The 18,131-nt window shown below is 41.7% G+C and overlaps 2 long non-coding RNA genes across 3 annotated transcripts in view; one reads left to right on the plus strand and one right to left on the minus strand.

Moving 5' to 3' along the window:
• Window positions 1-828: 828 nt before the first annotated feature.
• LOC121932460 lies at window positions 829-11,761 on the minus strand. The gene is made up of 3 exons (XR_006104356.1): window positions 11,527-11,761; window positions 1,618-1,791; window positions 829-1,082 (listed from the first exon to the last, which is right to left on the minus strand). It is a non-coding gene; the product is annotated as an uncharacterized LOC121932460 (long non-coding RNA).
• Window positions 11,703-18,131, plus strand: part of LOC121932461 — a 45,044-nt gene continuing 38,615 nt past the window's right edge. For both annotated transcript variants that reach the window (XR_006104357.1, XR_006104358.1), the window contains exon 1: window positions 11,703-11,791. This is a non-coding gene — a long non-coding RNA (uncharacterized LOC121932461). The remainder of the gene's footprint in view (window positions 11,792-18,131) is intronic.

The following is an 18,131-nucleotide window of genomic DNA, read 5'->3' on the forward strand; positions in this document are numbered from 1 at the left end:
ACAAAAGAGCAGCACTTATACAGTTATTTTATTACTATATTGCCAAGGAAGGATTTCTGTCTTATGTACCAAAATACTCCAATATCATTCTGGATACTATGCTCCTTGACTAGAATAGGTGAGATGGGATGCATCCTTTGGTTCTCTGCCTCAGATAGAAACACCTCTTGGACTATCCCTGAGCATGCATCATTTTAATCTAGGAAAATATCAGAACAGTTGAAAACAGCCACATAACAGCCCAAATCTAGTGTTACTTGTTGAGTCTTTTTCTTATTTGCAGTGGGGTGGTGGTGAATAAGAAGGGAGAGAAATATTCAGCTACCTCTTATTTAAAAACAAGACAGAAATTCATCAAAGTCACCTGCCTGCTCTAAGTTGCTGGATATTCCTCCCTCCCACTTTTGCAGGAGGAGAAAGGCTTAGAATGCAGTATTAAAAATACAATCAAGACCAGTGTGTGTATATAAATGAAAGATCATGTGCAAAAACTGCAAGGGAAATGATTTATGTTTGTAAGGTGTACATTTACAGAAGGAAGCCATTCTGAATCTCACTTTGAAACTGTACCCCTGCTGGATGAAAAATGCTGCTATTAAAGAAAGCTATTTTCTTTCAGCTGGGGGTGACTTAATTAAACAATACGATATGACAGATGTATATTCACTGTGTCCACATCAGCACATCTAGGCAGAGATTAACACACCCAAATGTGTGCATTAGCATCTCATTTCAGTGACTGACAGCACGATCCTATACATCTTGACTCAGAGTCAAAAATAGGTATCACTGAATTCAATGGGACCTACTCCTGTGTGACTGTGTATCAGATTGCAATCTAACTATTGCATGGTATGGGAGGTCTGACAGTGTATGTGAAAGAAAAAACATAATAAGCCTATTTTAGTTTCCAGATGAATATCCTGAAAAATTACCATCGCTCCACATGGTCCTAATTTTCCATGATCCTTTATTTCAGCTTTCATGATGATGAATCTAAAATATTTTGAACACAGAGAGAAGTTTGTATGTCTGGTGTTCCAAGAATAATTTCCTTGCGGTATTGAAAGAGATAGATGGAACTGAAAATAAAAACACAGGATGAGATGACATTTGGACCCAAAATTCTCACGTTATAATGAAAAATAAAGGATTTGTTTCTAATCTATCTCAGTTATATAAATACATGTACAATTGTAGTTGTATTTTGCATGATCTGAAAATTCCTTGGTAACAAATCTAGGGTGTTTTTGAAAGGCAATTTTTCACTGGGCTCCAGATGCTAAGAACAGACTCTGCCCTGTCCTGTTCGGAAATGTAAATCCGTGAAAATCTGTGCACCATAAGGATGAGTAATTTATATGGATTTGAGGAACGTCTGCCTGGTTGTTTGAACAGTTGTTATTATTACCAATATATCTATCTTAATGAACATTTATTATAGTGCTTCTTGTTTTGCTGTGTGGTGGCAGAGGGATGACCTCTAGAAACCTGATTTTGTGAGTAAGGAGCTTATGATTTATCAGCATAGGGTTGCAAACCAATCCTTGAGCAATCTGAAGCCATGTGTGTTCCGTTGTGTGAGTTTCAGGCTCTTGCCTGAGTGAAACTACTTACTGGAACAAGCCTTTGCAGAAGGAAGACATTCTTGTCTGCTTGTAAAGGTCCTAATAAACTGTTAGATGTCCTTATGGATCCATCGGGTGTCTCAGCTCTTTACAATTCATTTGGATTTGTTCAGCATTTAAGTAGCTTGCCTTCTTGGCAGCCTATTAATCAGAGGATGAGCTCCTGTAAAAAGAAAGCAGGCAAGAGCCACTGTTTAACTGCTTTCAGTCCATAGATGCACTACAAATTGACATGGTTGCAGATTATTTCTTGAGTATAGTAATGCTGATTTTGGCATAATGCTTTACACCAGAGGTGAGCAATTTTTGTAGGACTAGAGGCCATTTCCTTTTCCTCCTAGAAATCTCTAAGGATTGCACAAATGATTAAAAATGCCCAAAAGGTAGTGTGAGGAAGGAAACCAGCAATGGCCAGGGGTCAGCTTCTGGTTTTGAAAAAGGGTTATCTTTGTTTAAGGACTTTATCTCATGAGGCTATAAAAGTGGAATTTTAACAGAATTAAAGCTTTTTGGCCATCACTTACCACATGATGTCACCTCTGTCTTGCTGCTGCTTTGCATTCCATTAGTTACTGTAGTGCACCTTTTCATTGAGGGGCAAACCCTGTCAATAGGCTCTTAATCTTGTTGCTATTTCATTACTGCCTTCATGTAATAGGTCCCTTCCACTGCAATTTCACTTCTCAAGCAGTCATGTAGTGTGTGTGAATGTGATTCTGTTCCTCCTCCCTCCCCGTCACTGCAATCATGATGGCCAACACCTTTCCAAAGCCAGCTATTATGTGCACATTCATACAGCAGCCAGCTTAGGGAGGTGATTGGCTCAGCAGCAATTGCACTTCAGGAAGGGGTGGAGCAGCAATTGTGGTGGCCAGCACCTTTCCAAAGCCAGTTGGTGTGTGCACTTTCACACAACAGCTTGCTTTGGAAGGTACTTGGTAGCCATGATCACTCATACCCTTCATCCTGGAATACAGTGTTTGGGAGTTTGGCAAGTGTTTGACGGGACAGCAGACTGGTGTGATAAAGTCCTAAATGTTAAAAAGTACAAGGGAAAGGAATCTGTGACTAATCTGAAAGATGAATTGCTGCTTCTGCAACCCTTTCACATTGCACAATTGTAGCACTATGATTTCACTAACTATTGTGACAGCATACTATCGGATTCTGGGATTTGTAGTTTGAGACGGCACTACTCCTTTCTGGATGAATTCTAAATACCCCTCCCAACCTACAAACCTGAGGATTCTGTACAATGGGAACATAGCAGTTAAAATGGAATTACAGTGCTATAATAGTGTCATGTGAAAGGGCTCTGGAGGCTTCCTGGATCCCTTTCACACTACACACTACACTACGCACTATGATTACACTTTAAACATTTCTTTCCGCTTTAATTATTTTAAAATAAAAGCATGAAGTTATGTTTCCACTGACACATCCAGAACAGATAAGCCAATGAATCAGAAGTGTTTGTCCAATCCTTTAATTTAATTTTCAAGGGGGGTGGGATTTAAAGGTCAAGAGGGAATGGAAGTCCAGACAATACAGGCAGGAAAAAATAATACTGAAATAGCAGTCATAAAAACAAACATAAATTGGGTGGTAATGCTGATCAACATATTCCAGGAGATAAATTGCCTTTGTCCTTATTCAGGTCAGAGGAGACAGAATTGAACATCTTGATACAGCTGTTTTCCTGTATGATATTGTCTGCAGTCACATTAATCCCATACTCACCAACTGTTCCAAAGGCATAGGGACCATCCCATTTCATCCTCTGACATCCTACTTTTTCATCTGCTTTTAAAATGTCCCTCTTTCTTTCTCCTTCTCCTCTCACTTTCCCCTTTGTTCTTGGCTTACTTCCATTGGTGCAAACAGAGTTTAAAGTGCACAAATAGTTTGCACTTGATTAACTCAGCAAATGAAGGGTACAGTGGAACCTTGCCCTTTCCTGTAGTCTCTCTTTGTTTGTCTTTCTTTATCATTAATAACTTCTGCAATATTGATTGCTCTCTTATTTCATCTGTGAAATGTTGAAGGGTATGTGATCCCACCAAACTGGATATTAACGGAAAATAGGAAGTGGCCCTAAACCGAGGCCAATCATCAGTCTATTTAACATGGGTGCGGTACAGATATGCCAAATGTGCCATGCTGGTGGCGTACTAGGATTAAAGGACCATGTGGCAACTGCATGGTCCCTAACCCTAGTACAGAATGGCGCCATAACAATGGCAGCGCCCTGTGTATACGGGCGCCGCCATTGTTACATGACGGACGCATAGCGTCTGCATGTCGGACCGTGTTGGTGAAGTCATGAGTGCGCCATTGGCGATGTTAGGCGAGAATGTCCCCCCCCTGTCATCCCTCATAATTATTCATTTTTGACATAAGTTTAAAGTATTTTTTTATTACGAGAGTAAAGAAAGTCCATTTACTAAGTAGGGTGCAGTACACACCAGCTTTTTGCACCATACCGGTGCCGCTTCACAATGATGGCGCCCTGTGTCCATGGCGCACTCACAACGTCATTGTGGCACCAGAAAAAGAACCCGTCTTTTCTGGGTTCTTTTTCCTCTGCAGTGACAATACACCATTTGGGGCTTCATTGTCCCTGCGGAGGAATATAGGCCTCTGGCATTCTGCCATTTCTTGGTGATCTGTCCCGGGCCTAGGTTACGTTAGGTTATACTAAGTAGGTGAGATGACTAGGTTGGTTACAATTATGTTTTGCTATTTAATGAACTTTCTTTGTTCTATTATTTCATTGTATAGGTTGGAATGTTTAGTCAATATAAGTAGTTTGTCTCCTTTTGTTAAAGTTTTAGGCTTTTGCTTGTACAGTGCACCTGTGTTATAGGCGGGTGCGCTATACGCGGCTTTGAGCTTACGTGCAAAGCTGTGTAGAGCCGCGCAGGAGCGCGTGGGGCACAAGTCCCATTCAAATGAATGGGGCACGTACCTGTGGCACACACACACCACTGTGCTGCTGCATGCACGAGTCCCATTCACTTGAATGGGGCTCGCACATACGCACTATTTGGCTTACGCGGGGGGGGGGGTCCAGAACGGATCCCCCACGTAAGCCAAGGGCACACTGTATTGTCTCTGTAGTCTAATTTATTGCCTTTTATAGAACATTCTTTTTCTTATTTCTGATTACGTAATGATAAAAGATATAGGATACAGGGCGGCTGTGCTTCCTCCTATCCTCTAAGATAATGTAATAATCTTAATGTAAGATCATGTAATAATAAATAGAGTACTCACCTAAACAACTAAAACTTCCTCTTTGCTTAGTTTAAAACTTGTCTTAAGAAAGCAACACAATATTAAATCAATTTGTTTGTTGTAAACAGTAAACTCAAGATGACTGGCAACTGGCGACTGGTGTTCCATGTTGTGGCACCAAGGCTAAGGTGGGTGGGCAGTAAGAGGAGAGGGGGCTGTTGACCTTGAGGTTACATTCAAGGCATTTGCGGAAGGTGGATGATGTACCAGGTGACACGGACACAGGGGGGCACACATTTATGTTTTGGCCATTGTACAAAAAAAACCATCATATGGTAGCTTGCTTTTACGTCGCTTGCTGTAATGAGTTCTCACTTTTATAATTATGCCTACACACACACACAGACACACACACACACACACACAGCTGCCAAGCTGCCCCTAAATTTAGAAGCCCTAGGCCTATGGATGAGCTGGCCCTGTTAACAGGTCCTACAATCACTCCATAGCAGAGTGTGGAAAAGTTATTTTTTGGATTACAGTGGCCCTTCTGGTTGGGAAACTGTAGTCCAAAAAAGTAATATTTCTCAGCTCTCTTCTCATTTCTGGGAGTTGTCATGGTGAGTTTCCGCACTTCTGCTACCCAACTGAGTACACATTACCAGATGTAGACTTGCATTGTGTTTTTACAGTTGTTTCCTGTGTATTATCCTTCCTCTTGGTTCTACTGTAGACAAGGCTCTCATCATTACAATCTTTTTAGAATATGTCTCAGCCTTTTATCAAAACCATTTCTTATGTAAGCGTCCAACATGTCTGCTAATATTATCTGAAAAAAATATTAAATTGGTTATAAATTAAATAGAAATTGCTGAAAGCTTTTTCTCCAGTGGGGGACACTGAAATGCCAGGTTGATATAAACAAGATGCTAGAGTGATGTTATTCTCCAGTCTCTCCCGCCACACAACACACAATAAAAGAACATCAGGAAGACAACAGCTTGATTAATAAGGAAGGTCTGGAAAATATCTGACAATGCAGCACTGTGTATGGTCACTGGTTATGACTGACAATTATTCATCTTCAGAAACAGTACCGTTAGGATAATATTGTACTATTATGCTTATGCTGGGAATGTGTTATTGTTTCATGATGTTGCTGTAGACAGCTTTGGGATCTGTGCAAATGAAATAGAAATGTTCCTAACCATATTTACGAAGCTTGAAAAAAATTACTCTTTTGGGACTGCAGCTCCCAGAATCCCCATCCCATATACCAGCCTTGTCTAGTTGTGGGACTACTATTTCCATAAATCTTTGTTTTATGAACTAATGTTTCCATAATTTCCAGCTACCTGAGTCAATGGCCATAGATAATGGGAAATATAGTACAACAATATCTGGCAACCTAAGGGCTGAAATATAAATTTCTTTCAGACCATCACAGCTCTTTTCAGAAAGGGGAAATCTGTGAACTGAATGTATATGAAGGGGCTAGATAACATCCTTAGAAAACTACAGTTTCCCAGAATAGTTTAGGTTTGTAATGATAATGATCACACATTCATCAAAGTGCAGTATAGAGATTCCTCAACCGTAGATACTGACATAGTTCTGTGTTTCATAGAAAGCATATGTTTGTGGCAGCTGCTGCTAATATACACTTAACTGCTTCATGATTACACATAGGTGTATACTTTGAATAACAATAACAAAACAATAAAGCATTTATCTCAATAAAACAATAAAGCATCCTTCTCCAGTTTCTATGTGCTATTTGTTCTTTCATGCTTATTTTCAACCAATATGTCTTTGGCAGTCACAATCCCATGTGAATGTTGTCTTTTTCTCCTTCTCCTACATTTTGTATGGGTTGTGAAAAATACTTATGCATGGCTAGTTTAAATAAAACTTTAAAAAACTGAAAAATACCATGTAGACATAGTTTCTGGATATCTTCAGTGAATGTTTTACCATTTGCCAATGTATGATTGAGCAAAGTTAGTCCTCTAGATGTTCTTGGACTGCAAGTCCCATCAACACTTGCCAGCAAAGCCAATGGTAAGGGACGCTAGAAATTAACGTCCAACATCTTCCCAAAGTTTGCCCAACCCTGGCCTAGTCCCTTTTCTCATCACTTTGTCATGTGTTTATAGAGCATATTCTACACATGTTTAGGCAGAGCTTGAGGAAAGCTTATTTTTTTAGGCCACTCCCAGAAAATCTCTCAGCCAGCATGGCCAGTGGTTCTACTGGTGGAAGGAGTCTAGGAGCTGAACTCCAAAAGGTAACTTTTCCAAGCTCTGTGTTTAGGCCAATCTAGTGTTGACCAATTATTGCCCAAAATGTCTAATTCTATTTTTTAAGACGGAAGAGCATAGGTTCTCTTTGAATTAAATTGATAAGTTATTGGTGTGTGTTCAAATATGCCTTCAAGTCACCTGTCAACTTATGGTGACCCCAAGAAGTTCATTGGGTTTTCTTAGGGAAGGAATCCTCAGTGGTTTTGCTAGTTCCTTCTTCTGAAATGTAGCCTGCAGCACCTGGTATTTGTTGGTGCTCTCCCATTCAAGTACTGATTAGAACCAACCCTGTTTAGCTTCCAAGATCAGACAAGAACTGGTGCTTTTAGGGGTTTGAGCTAAGCTATTGGTATCAGTGGCAAAAATCTTACTGGTATGAATGCAGTTGGATTTGCCTTATTTGTGGCTTATGTGGAAACTTCGTCTACCATCTCTCAGAATATCCTATTAATCACCGTCTGATCCGACTAAGAGACAACACTGCCTGTCTAGTCAGAATGACTTAGCATCACCACCACCAAGAATGGGAAGATTTAGCTTTGTGGCATATAAAATGCTTATTCACATTTCAAAAAAATAATTCTACTGAAGCCTTCTTCTGTAAAGTTCATGTACTGCTTCCTCTGTTGGGAAGTTTGCTTGCGCACTTTATTGTGTTATCATCTCATCTCATGAATCAAAAACATTCTGGGCAGAAATGCAAGTGTTCAAGGTAAATTTCAGGAAAGGGGTTGAAGAGAAAGACAGCCGAAAAAGTGACAGTTTCCTGATGGAACATCACAAACATTTTGCATTTGGCTGCAAAATGCTTTACTTTTGTTTTGTTCCACTGTGGTATGGTGTTCTGTTCTGCGGTGTTTGTTTTATTTTTTGTCAGTTTTGTGTAACTCCCTGTCAAGTGAATGTAAAGAAATGAAATTTGGCTGACACTGATTGTAAGGAACTGAAATGGATGGCAACCAATTGATGAATAACTGAGGGATGGCATGCAACAATACATACTAGGATACACACACACACACACATACCACCACCACCACCTTCTCATACACTGCTAATAGTTTAAGGATAGCAGACAATACCCAAGCTCTAGGCAGGGATGGGAAGTTGGTACCTCCCCCCCACCCTCAGGTTTTAATGCAGTCCAGCACCCATTGGCTTTAGCCAACATGACCAAGGACCAGAGATGATAGAAGCTGCAGTCCAACAAGATCATAAGAGGGTGGCTGCTGGTGTTAGTGGGACAGTGAATCCCCACCAAGAATTCTTCTAAGTTTTAAAGAAACTATCCCAGGGGCTAAATGTTATCTTCAAAATAAATTCAGTGCTATGGATCATTCTCTTAATGTTTTAACTAAAATCTGGCAAGGATTCACCAGGGGAGCCATCAGCCATCATTGCATAAGGGATTGCTCTACCAGGTTTAAAATTCTCAGGACTGTTTGGTAGAACAGTCACCCCTCCTAACTCGCAAATCTGAGATCCACACCCTTCAATATATGGGGAGGGGTGACCTCTGCTATTTTCAATGGTCCGCGCGTCCAGGCCGAGAGCGCTGGAGGTGCCCTATTCAAGCCTATGGGGCTTGAATATGCACTTTTGAAGTACATCTCCTAGAATCCCACAGCCTACAAGCTATGCTGTCTGGTGATTCTGGGAACTGCAGTCCAAACAAAGTAACTTTTCCCAGTTGTGGCATCAACTACTACATATACTCTTGTATAAGTCTAGAAATTTTAGTCCAAAAATTGCCTCCCCAAAAAATCTGAGCTGACTTATCCAGGGGTCATTGTAGGTATATACTGTAACTCTCATAAAAATAGAAACCATCCCCTAGTGAAAAGCAAGAGTATCCTGGAAGGACTGACCCCCACCCTACTCTTTCATCCATCCATCCTTCAGTGTGAACACCAACAGTTGTGCCTCCTGCAATTCTGTAAGTTCTTTAGTATTGTCTTCCTTTGCTCCATCCATTAGATCCTTTGTTACATGACCCTAAGTTTATCCTTGACTTATCAATGGGTCATATAAAAATCCATACTTTTGGCCCTAAAACCTGCTCTCGACGTATACATGAGGCCAACTTATAGTCGAGTATATACGGTATATGCAACTTGCTAGAAGGAACTGCCACTAGTAGAGAATCTCTCTCATGAAAGCACAGAAGTCAGGATACTTAGCCAAGCAGCATAGGAGAACAAAGTAGAACACTTTTTCTCTAGTGGGGAAAAATGGGTATCCAGATATCTAAAAAAGGAAATTCTTAAATTAGTGGCTTCTCTTTAACCAGGCAGTCTTTTTATGGTTGCTAGCTTTAAAAAATTGGACAAGCTAAGGTGGGTTTTAAGGCAGTGACTGATGAATTGTAGAATGAGCTCACAGTAATGAGATAATGGGAAATATTTCTGCCTCATAATGACTGCTTTCAGGGGAGTACATTTCACTTGAATAATCTATTAAGCAAAGGGACCTGCTAATAGAATACATTTTCAGTGCACCAAACCAAAACCCATACTCCACAAAAATTCATTAAGTCTTTTTTGGTGGTTGACTGACAAATTAATTTCTTGATTGGCCAGCTGCTGCATCTACTGGTGATTCAAAACATAACAATGACAAGAACATATGTGTGGTTTTGCTCAGTTAGACCAAAGATTCAAATAGTCCTACATCGTTTTCAGCAATGGACAAATGCATCTGGAAGAGGAAAAGCGTGACATGGAGGCCTTCTCCTTTTTATTATTTTTATCCTTTGAATTTGAGGCTCCGACAGCTGATTCATAGTCACTGCCCTACCACATTAATACAAGGACTCTCAGGGTCACAGCACCAAGACTTTTTGATTTGCAGGAATAATGCTGCCATTCTATTCAGGCTCTCTTGTCCAACAACAATATATTGTTGTGATCTATCATTATAATGCAAAAGATTTGGTGATGATATTCAAGATTCAATAGCTTTACAAGAGTCCTGTTCCTGGTGAAGAGCAATGGTAACTTCAGATGAGGGCAGGGGGGGGAGTCTCTGGAAATATAGAAAGCTTCCAATTAGTTTTTCTTGCACTATACCTGTATATTCTTGAAACCTGCTAGCCATCCCTCCCTTCTACCCTCCCTCTGTCTCTCCCCCCTTCCCTCTTTCCTGAATCACATGCCACATATCCAGTCATGTAAGTGATTTTCTCCAATTTTTACTGAGCTTTAAAAATTATTATTCAGGTTATAGTCGAGTCTACTGGGAAATCCAAGATTTTGCTTCCTCCTCTCCTTGTCCCCCGCTAAATTAGTTGCATGCAAGCTACCTTTGTACTTTGAACTCAATTTGCAGCAACTTAAGCAAGCTGAGGACAAAGGGGGTAAGTGGGAGGAGGAAATGGGACATTTGAAAAACAGCTGAAAAATGGGATGACAGAGGAGACTGTCCCTGCCAAACTGAGGTGCGTTACAGACCACCCCTTTGGGGCGGAATGTACTCGCCCCTTTCCCCAATGGATTGGGGCCTCAGCTGTCACAGCGGCAGCCCTGAGGCCCCAATCCGCCACTTTTCCAGGCCGTGGGAAGCGGCAAAAGGCTGGAAAAGGGGTGTCCTTGGGGCTTCAAGCCCCAAGGTCACCCCGACAGCAGCGGAGAAAAGAGAAAGAGGCCACTCGGTGTAAAGGCTGCACCAGTGACACAAATGAAGGAAGGAGCTCCGTTTTAGAGCTCCTTCTTGCGCCATGGAAAGGGTGCCCTTCCACGGCACCAGGACATCACGTCCGTGCCACCCCATTTAGAGGTGGCACGGTCGTGACGTCCTAATGGCGGTGCCCATGTAGAATGAGCGCTGCCATTTTGTACGTACTGTGTATGTACTAGGGTTGGGGGTGTCTGAAAGAGACGCCCCGGGCAACCCTAGTACGTACACAGTACGTACTAAAAGGCCCTTCTGGAAAAGGCCTGAGATTGTTGGAGGGTGTATAATATGCATACCACAGTTTTATGAGCAGAGCTTCAAAAATTAATCTTTTGGTCCAGTTCTAGACTTCCTCCACTGCCCATGCAAAGTTGGAAATGTGGGTGCTGTCACCCCAAAAAGCAACTTTTCCAAACTCTGACCATCAGTGCAGACATGCAACAAAGGATTGGTACAGACGGCGCTTCCAGATGCCCCTCAACCCTAGCATGTGATGAAGGCATCAAAATGGTGGCGTCCTCTACACATGGGCTTCCCTGCGGAGAGAAAACAGGCGCCGGCAGGGGCCAGGGCACCGTTTTAAGCGCTCTGTACCACACCAATATTACAAGACAAGAAGAAAATATAAATCTCTCAGAAAACAGGTAACATCCCCTGCCTCCACAAAGCTTATACAGTGTACCAACCTGATTCCAAATCAAATGGAAGGGAGCCACCCATAATGAACTATTCAAAGCTGTGCGAGACCCTTGCAACCAGCGGAACAGGTGCAACTGCTTTCTTCTTCAGAGGGTGGGGTGAAATTTCAGCTCACTGAAAGTCTGAGGACATTTTTTTTTTTTACAATAAAGTCGAAGTGGTGGGAAACTGTTGAGGGCCACAGGGATGTGACTGAATGGAACAGCTGCAAGCTTTTGGGAGTGAAGAGATTTCGACGTTCCACATAAAAAGGTAAAAAGTGGGCCCCTTTGAAGTCAGATGCGCTTTGGCAAATGGCTGCAGCAGAATTAATTTGTTCTTTCTGTGAGCGAGTTAAAGCCAGGCCTTGGAACAACTGCCCTGTGCCAAGTTCTTCTCTTTGGTTGCAGACGTTTAGATGCTTTTCCTGAGAATGGAACTGTTGTTTCTGTACGCATGCCAAGAAAGCAATGGAGAATTTATTCAATCTTCACAGGGCCTAGAACATTCCAAGATAAAAATATCTCAATCAGGGACTTTTAGAACTATTTATTTTCCACCCGTTTATTAAGATTCAGATTAAAGTAGTAGCATTTCAGGAGACTGATATAATTCAAGGGTAACTTAGGAGGTTGTGCTTTGATACTAATTTGGTAAAATTCCATTAAAGGAACAGTGTGTTACATCTCCATCTATTTTTGCTGATATATTATAAACTCCTAAAGAACTGAACAAGCAAAACAATATTTGTGTTTCAAAGCCTATCATTGTACATTATATGAGGTATTTTTGTTATAAACTGAGGGCAGAAGTAAGACTAGTCCACATCTTTTAAATAAGAGTAATTTTTGCTGGATTATATACAGGCATACTTAAGGGGCTGTACATACTGGCATCAAAGGTTGGCATAGGGATGGAATGGGGGTGTGGTGTCTGCATGGCATGACACTGTGCGCTCCACCTTATGGAGGGTGGCATTATGGTGCTCCTCTGGTGCTGCGTCCAGATGATGCATTGGTGGCTATTGAACTTTTTCCAATACTGTGAGAAACCATCCAACAACAAGAGGGACTCAGATTCCCATCCCAGATGTACAACAAAGGATCTTATTCCAGTTCAGAAAATCAGAGGTAGCTGAGGACAACATTCAACAGGTTTTGATGCAGCCACTGATAATGAAGCTAGATTTAGAATCCTGATAATTAAAAAATGACACTGTGACAGAATGAGATAGTATCTCAGGAAAGCTGAATTTTAAAGGAAAGAAATGAAAAATTGTGCCTATATCTAATTCAGAAGTACAGTCTATATTTAACACTTAGAGCGAGGAATCATTATGCCTGTTCAGTCATTCATTTATCTGTAGATACAGAAGGCAGAGGGCTTGGATTGTGCTCACTGTTTTATTTGCAGCCCCCATACATCCATGCTGCCATTTGGTAAGGAGAGAATGTGTCCACACCAGAGCTTAGCAAAGGATATTTTTGGACTAAAGCTCCCAGAATCCCCCAGACAACACAGCCACTGGCAATTGTAGTTTTTCTTATTTCTTTTTTTAAGTAATGGGTTTCAAAGCTCTGGCATATGCCAAAATACATAGTAAACCTCCCTCTACTCTGCTCTGCACCTACCTTCTGGTAAGAAGGAAATAGCCTTGATTAAATGTTTTGTATCCCATCATCTCCCTAAGCAAGTGAGAAAGGATATCACCCCATTTCTCCCTGATTTTCAGACAGGGAAAAAAAAGCCAGGAGTAAAATGCATATTCCTGGCATAATCATGCGATTGCGCTGAAGATTTTCAGACATCGTTGTGCTCATCCAGAACTTATCTGGTGAAGATCCAGACATGCTCCAGCAACAACCATTCATGGGGAAGTGAAATGGATTAAGTGGCAGAGCACATGTTTCTAATAATAATAATAATAATAATAATACGTTTTATTTATAGACCGCTATTCCGCGATGATCATAGCGGTGTACAGTAAAATCGTAATATAATACAAAATACAGTTAAAGGAGGGAGAAGTCTCGTCCTTCAGGCAGTCCCTGATGTTGCTGGGTCTGCCTGATGGCTCCCTCTGAGGCCGAGATGACAGTTGAGGAGGGAGGGGCCTCTTCCTTCAGGCAGACCTCGATGTTGCTGGGTCTGCCTGATGGCTCCCTCTGAGGCCGAGATGACAATATGCTAAGGTATGTAGAACCAATACCAGTTAGTGAAAGAAAAAACCCAGAGTTTGGACAGACATTGTACAACTGGCCATGGTGGCTGAGAGATTCTGGTAGCACTAGGCCAAAAAGTTCTGAAAAAATCCCTGTGTGAAACCCTGGACAACCTCTTATCAGTTAGTGCTAACCATACTAGATTGGATGGGCCAATAGTCTGACTCATGCATATTAAAAGCATCACCCGCTCTCTGTCAGAATATCAAGGATTTTGAGACTTGGAGGAGGAGTATGCCTTTTACTCCTGGCTTCCCCGCCCCCCATCTGAAAATCTCCTTGGGCTAGGAATAGCCTCCTTTAGCTAATATTTCTCTTAGTTCCCAAATAGAAAAATATGTGTTCTCTCTGTGTGTATGTTTGAATGACAAGCTGTGAGCAACCGTGGTTGGTATTTAATGCATAACACTTAATGACATCACCAGAGGCCATGCTTTCATCTCAGGTTTCGGTCTGGAAACCTCAGGGCCTGGGATGATCCTGCACTGGCAACCCTAATTCACGCTGAGACAATGAACATTCTCTGTTTTGGCCTTCTTACCGTATATACAGAAATTAACGACTAAACACAACACATGTTCTAATTCCACCACTACTCTGAGTGTTCAGTTCAAAGCTTTGGGCAAACATAAGCTGAGAGTGTGAATTGACTGAAGGAATACACATATAAGATCACATACTTAGGACCAGTGGCAGAGTGAAGGAAGAGCTCACAGGGAGGAAAGGCCAAAACTTTTTAATTTACACAGGCAAGTATATCATTTGTCACCTGCCCCAAGCATCTGTATTCTCTCCAGACTTAGCAGTCTTCACAATAGCTGTGACCAAAGGTAGAGTGTTGGTACATAAATTTTCCCAGCAATACTAGATTGATGTGAACTATCCCTGTTATTATTTTGCAGTGGCTTGTCTGGCAGTTAAGATGCATCAGCTTTACAGACAGCTTGCTGCTAGTGAAGATGAAAGCTGTTAGAACCATTTTGTTGATATGGAACATTACAGCTGCTTATGTTTTTAGACTCTCTTTGCAGGTGTGGATAATGGCACTGCAATGATGAGTTTCTGAACGTCAAAATTTATCACTGCACCACTACCCAGAACATCTTGAATGAAGGGATCATTGATGAATGGAGGAGCCAGTGACTACAGTCCCAATTCTGTATTGGACAAACTGGTGAATTCCAGACTGCAAATTTTGGTAGAGCTCTACCTGAAATGACTATTTGCACTGGGCTCAATGGAAAAGGATATTAGCTGAGCTCTGAATATATGATAATACAATCGATATTGGCAAAAATCAAAGTTTTGCTGATGTAGCTTTTCTTTTTCCCCACTTGGGGCTGGGAAAAACAGTAGTGGAATTCTTTTCTGTAGTTTCCATACTTGGCTGAAACATTCTATAGACAACAAGACTAGGCACATGTATGCATGGACACATACAACCACACGTGTATACAGACTCATACAAAGAGAGGCCAAAGGAGAGTTTTAATTGACTGAGATGTCAGCCTGTTTGTGAAGGCCTGGTCAGTGTGGTTTAATGCCACAGTCAGAGAGGCATGTGCTGTTGGCAGTCAAGCAGATGATGGATTAGGTCTGGTTTGTGTTCTGAGGGTTGCATTCCTGGTAGACATTTGTTCCAGGTTCACACTGATTACAGAAAGAGGCAGAATGGATAAGAGACTGAACTTGGCACTCTATTTGTGAGTGAAACAGAGGGAGCCAGTGTCTCATAGACTGTTGCTGCTGTGTAGTGGCAAAGCATGTATCTAATCCTGTGCTGAGTAAAGCTGGGACAGATTCAAGAATGTTTGTGTGTCCTATTACATTTGTTGCTTGCAACCTCTAAACTTCTGATAGTTCTTCAGAGGGCACAAGACCTTTGATAAGAAGCTTGAGCAGCACTCCTTATCAAACTCTTATCGGACATTGTAACCATTAGATACCCTTCCTGCCACCCTCTTCACAAACTGCATGAATACAGGTCTGCCTGGTTGCACAAAAACATGCAAACAGTGCAAGTCCACAACATTGCCAGAAGCAAAGAACAAGAAAGCTCCCCTTCACCTCATCAACCCATTCCACATACGTATGTATACACAGAATTCAAAGTGCTGGTTATGTCCTGAGTTGTAAACGCTGCTGCTCAAAGCCAGGCTTCTCAAAGCCAGGTTGGTGAACAGGAATACAACTTCTGTATGGAACTTGATTGTGGATGAGTATGCCAACCATACGAGCAAGGACAATGGAGGCTGAGGGTTGGTCTCACTCAGCTTGTCACCAGAGTACTCCATGCAACAGGAGGCAAGGTGGTGGGGAGCTGCAGTGGTATATTGTGATTCCATTCCCCTGACCATCGGCCCTGTCTCACAGTATTTTTGAGTGTGAATGAGGATCTGAAGGTGTGTGGCCAGGACAGCAATTATATTGGTGTACCATCCATCATGCTACTTAACAGTCTCTCTTCTTGAGCTATCCAGAATGCAGTTGGAGTCCGCTTTGCTTGTGATGTAGGGGGACTTCAGTGTCCATGATGAGGCTGCCCTGATGGGAGTGATTCAGGACTTAGTGGGTTTCATTACAGCCATGGCTTTGTTCCAAGTAGTGTCAGGCTCCACTCATTCTGTTGCTGGCCACACTCTTTTTCTCACCACCTTGCCAGCTGATTGACAAAGCTCTGATTAAACTCTGGTATGGGGAAATGGTCAGGGTGGTGAACATGATCAGTCCTGAGCATCCCCCTCTCAAAGAGTGAGTTAAACCAGCCATGTGGTTCTCTATGGAGCTGCTCATTATGAAACAAGGGAGACAACAACTAGAGCAATGTTGCCAGAAAGTTTGGAGCATGTCCAACTGAACACAGGCTAAAGCCTATCTGAAAGCCTAGTCCATGGTAGTGCTGACAGCAAAACTCTTTCCTCACATAATTGTGTCTGTAAAGACCCATCCATCAGAGCTGTTTCAAATGGTTAAGGGTCTTTTATACCTTGGCCCATGAGACTAGCATTCAAACCACTCAACAGCCCACTGTGAACAACTGGCTCTGCACTTTACTGATAAAATGCTCACATCTCCTCTGATTTAGGAGATTATTGTATTAGCTTTGCTCCCAGCATAGATTCAGGATGTAACTTTAAGAAAATGGGCTTTTGCTGCAACTTTTCAAGAACAGGAAAATCCCATTCATGAAAAGATGTGAGAGAAGCCCAGAGAAACCCAGGTTGCAAATGGACTGCCTCCTGTTCAGTGACAGGTGAATGTGATAAAATCTGCCTTCTTAAAGTTACATCCCACATCTATGCCAGGAGCAAAGGCAATGGGATAATCTCCTCAGATGCAGTAGCTTGCACAGACCCAGTATATATAAGTTTTGCTCCTGTTTGCCCTATGTTAATGCATATTTTTCAAGTTGTTTGTTACTACTACTACTGCTGCTGTTGTGGTTGCTGCTGCTATTTTCAATTACATTCTGCCTTTCTCCTAATAATGGTACTCAATGCAGCTAACACCACATTCAAAACAATATAAATTAAAAGCTATACAGAAGCATTAATAAAAGTATAAATATAAGGTTTAAAAAGCAATTAAACAATGTGTAAAGGTAAAACATTAGACATGAAAAATATAATTCATTACAAAGCTATACCCAAAACTTTAAAATAGCACTACACAGCATTAAAAGCCCAATCCTAATCAGTTTGTAAAAGCCTGATGCTATAAAAATGTTTTGACTTGCTTACTGAAGGAGAACAAGGACTGGGCCATCGTCACCTCTTGAAGAAGCGAGTTCCGAAATCTGGGAGCAGCCGCCAAAAAGGCCCCCTCTTTTGTTTCCACCAAACAAGCCTGAGAATGTGGCAGTACAGAGAGGAATGCCTCTCCGGGTGATCTTAAAGTTCTAATGGGCTCAGATATGGTCCTTCATATAACCAGGGCCCAAGCTGTATGTTGTACAACCTGAGGATTTGGGCCAGGTTCTTGGAAAGATGAAAGACAACACATGTATGCTAGATCTTTGTCCCAATTGGTTTATTGACAAGGCAAGGGGGAAGTGGCTGGATGGATTAAAAAACTGATTAATGCCTCTTTTTTGCAAGGTAGGATTGTGACTTGCCTAAAGGATGACATTGTAAGACTCCTGTTCAAAAAGGACTCCCTCAGTTCAACTCTATTAGATGATTACTGGCCAGTCACCAGTATTCCATATCTGGACAAAATACTGGCAGCCACCCAGCTCAGTGGGGTTTCTGGAGGAGACAGATTATCTAGATCCATTTCAGTCTGGCTTCAGGCCTGGCTATGCGATAGAAATAGCTTTGGTGGGTGACTTTTGCTGGGAACCAGATAAAGGAAGTGAATCTCTGTTGGTTCTGCTGGACCTCTTTTGATAC

Source organism: Sceloporus undulatus, chromosome 6 (assembly GCF_019175285.1).
Source record: "Sceloporus undulatus isolate JIND9_A2432 ecotype Alabama chromosome 6, SceUnd_v1.1, whole genome shotgun sequence".
NCBI lineage: Eukaryota > Metazoa > Chordata > Lepidosauria > Squamata > Phrynosomatidae > Sceloporus > Sceloporus undulatus.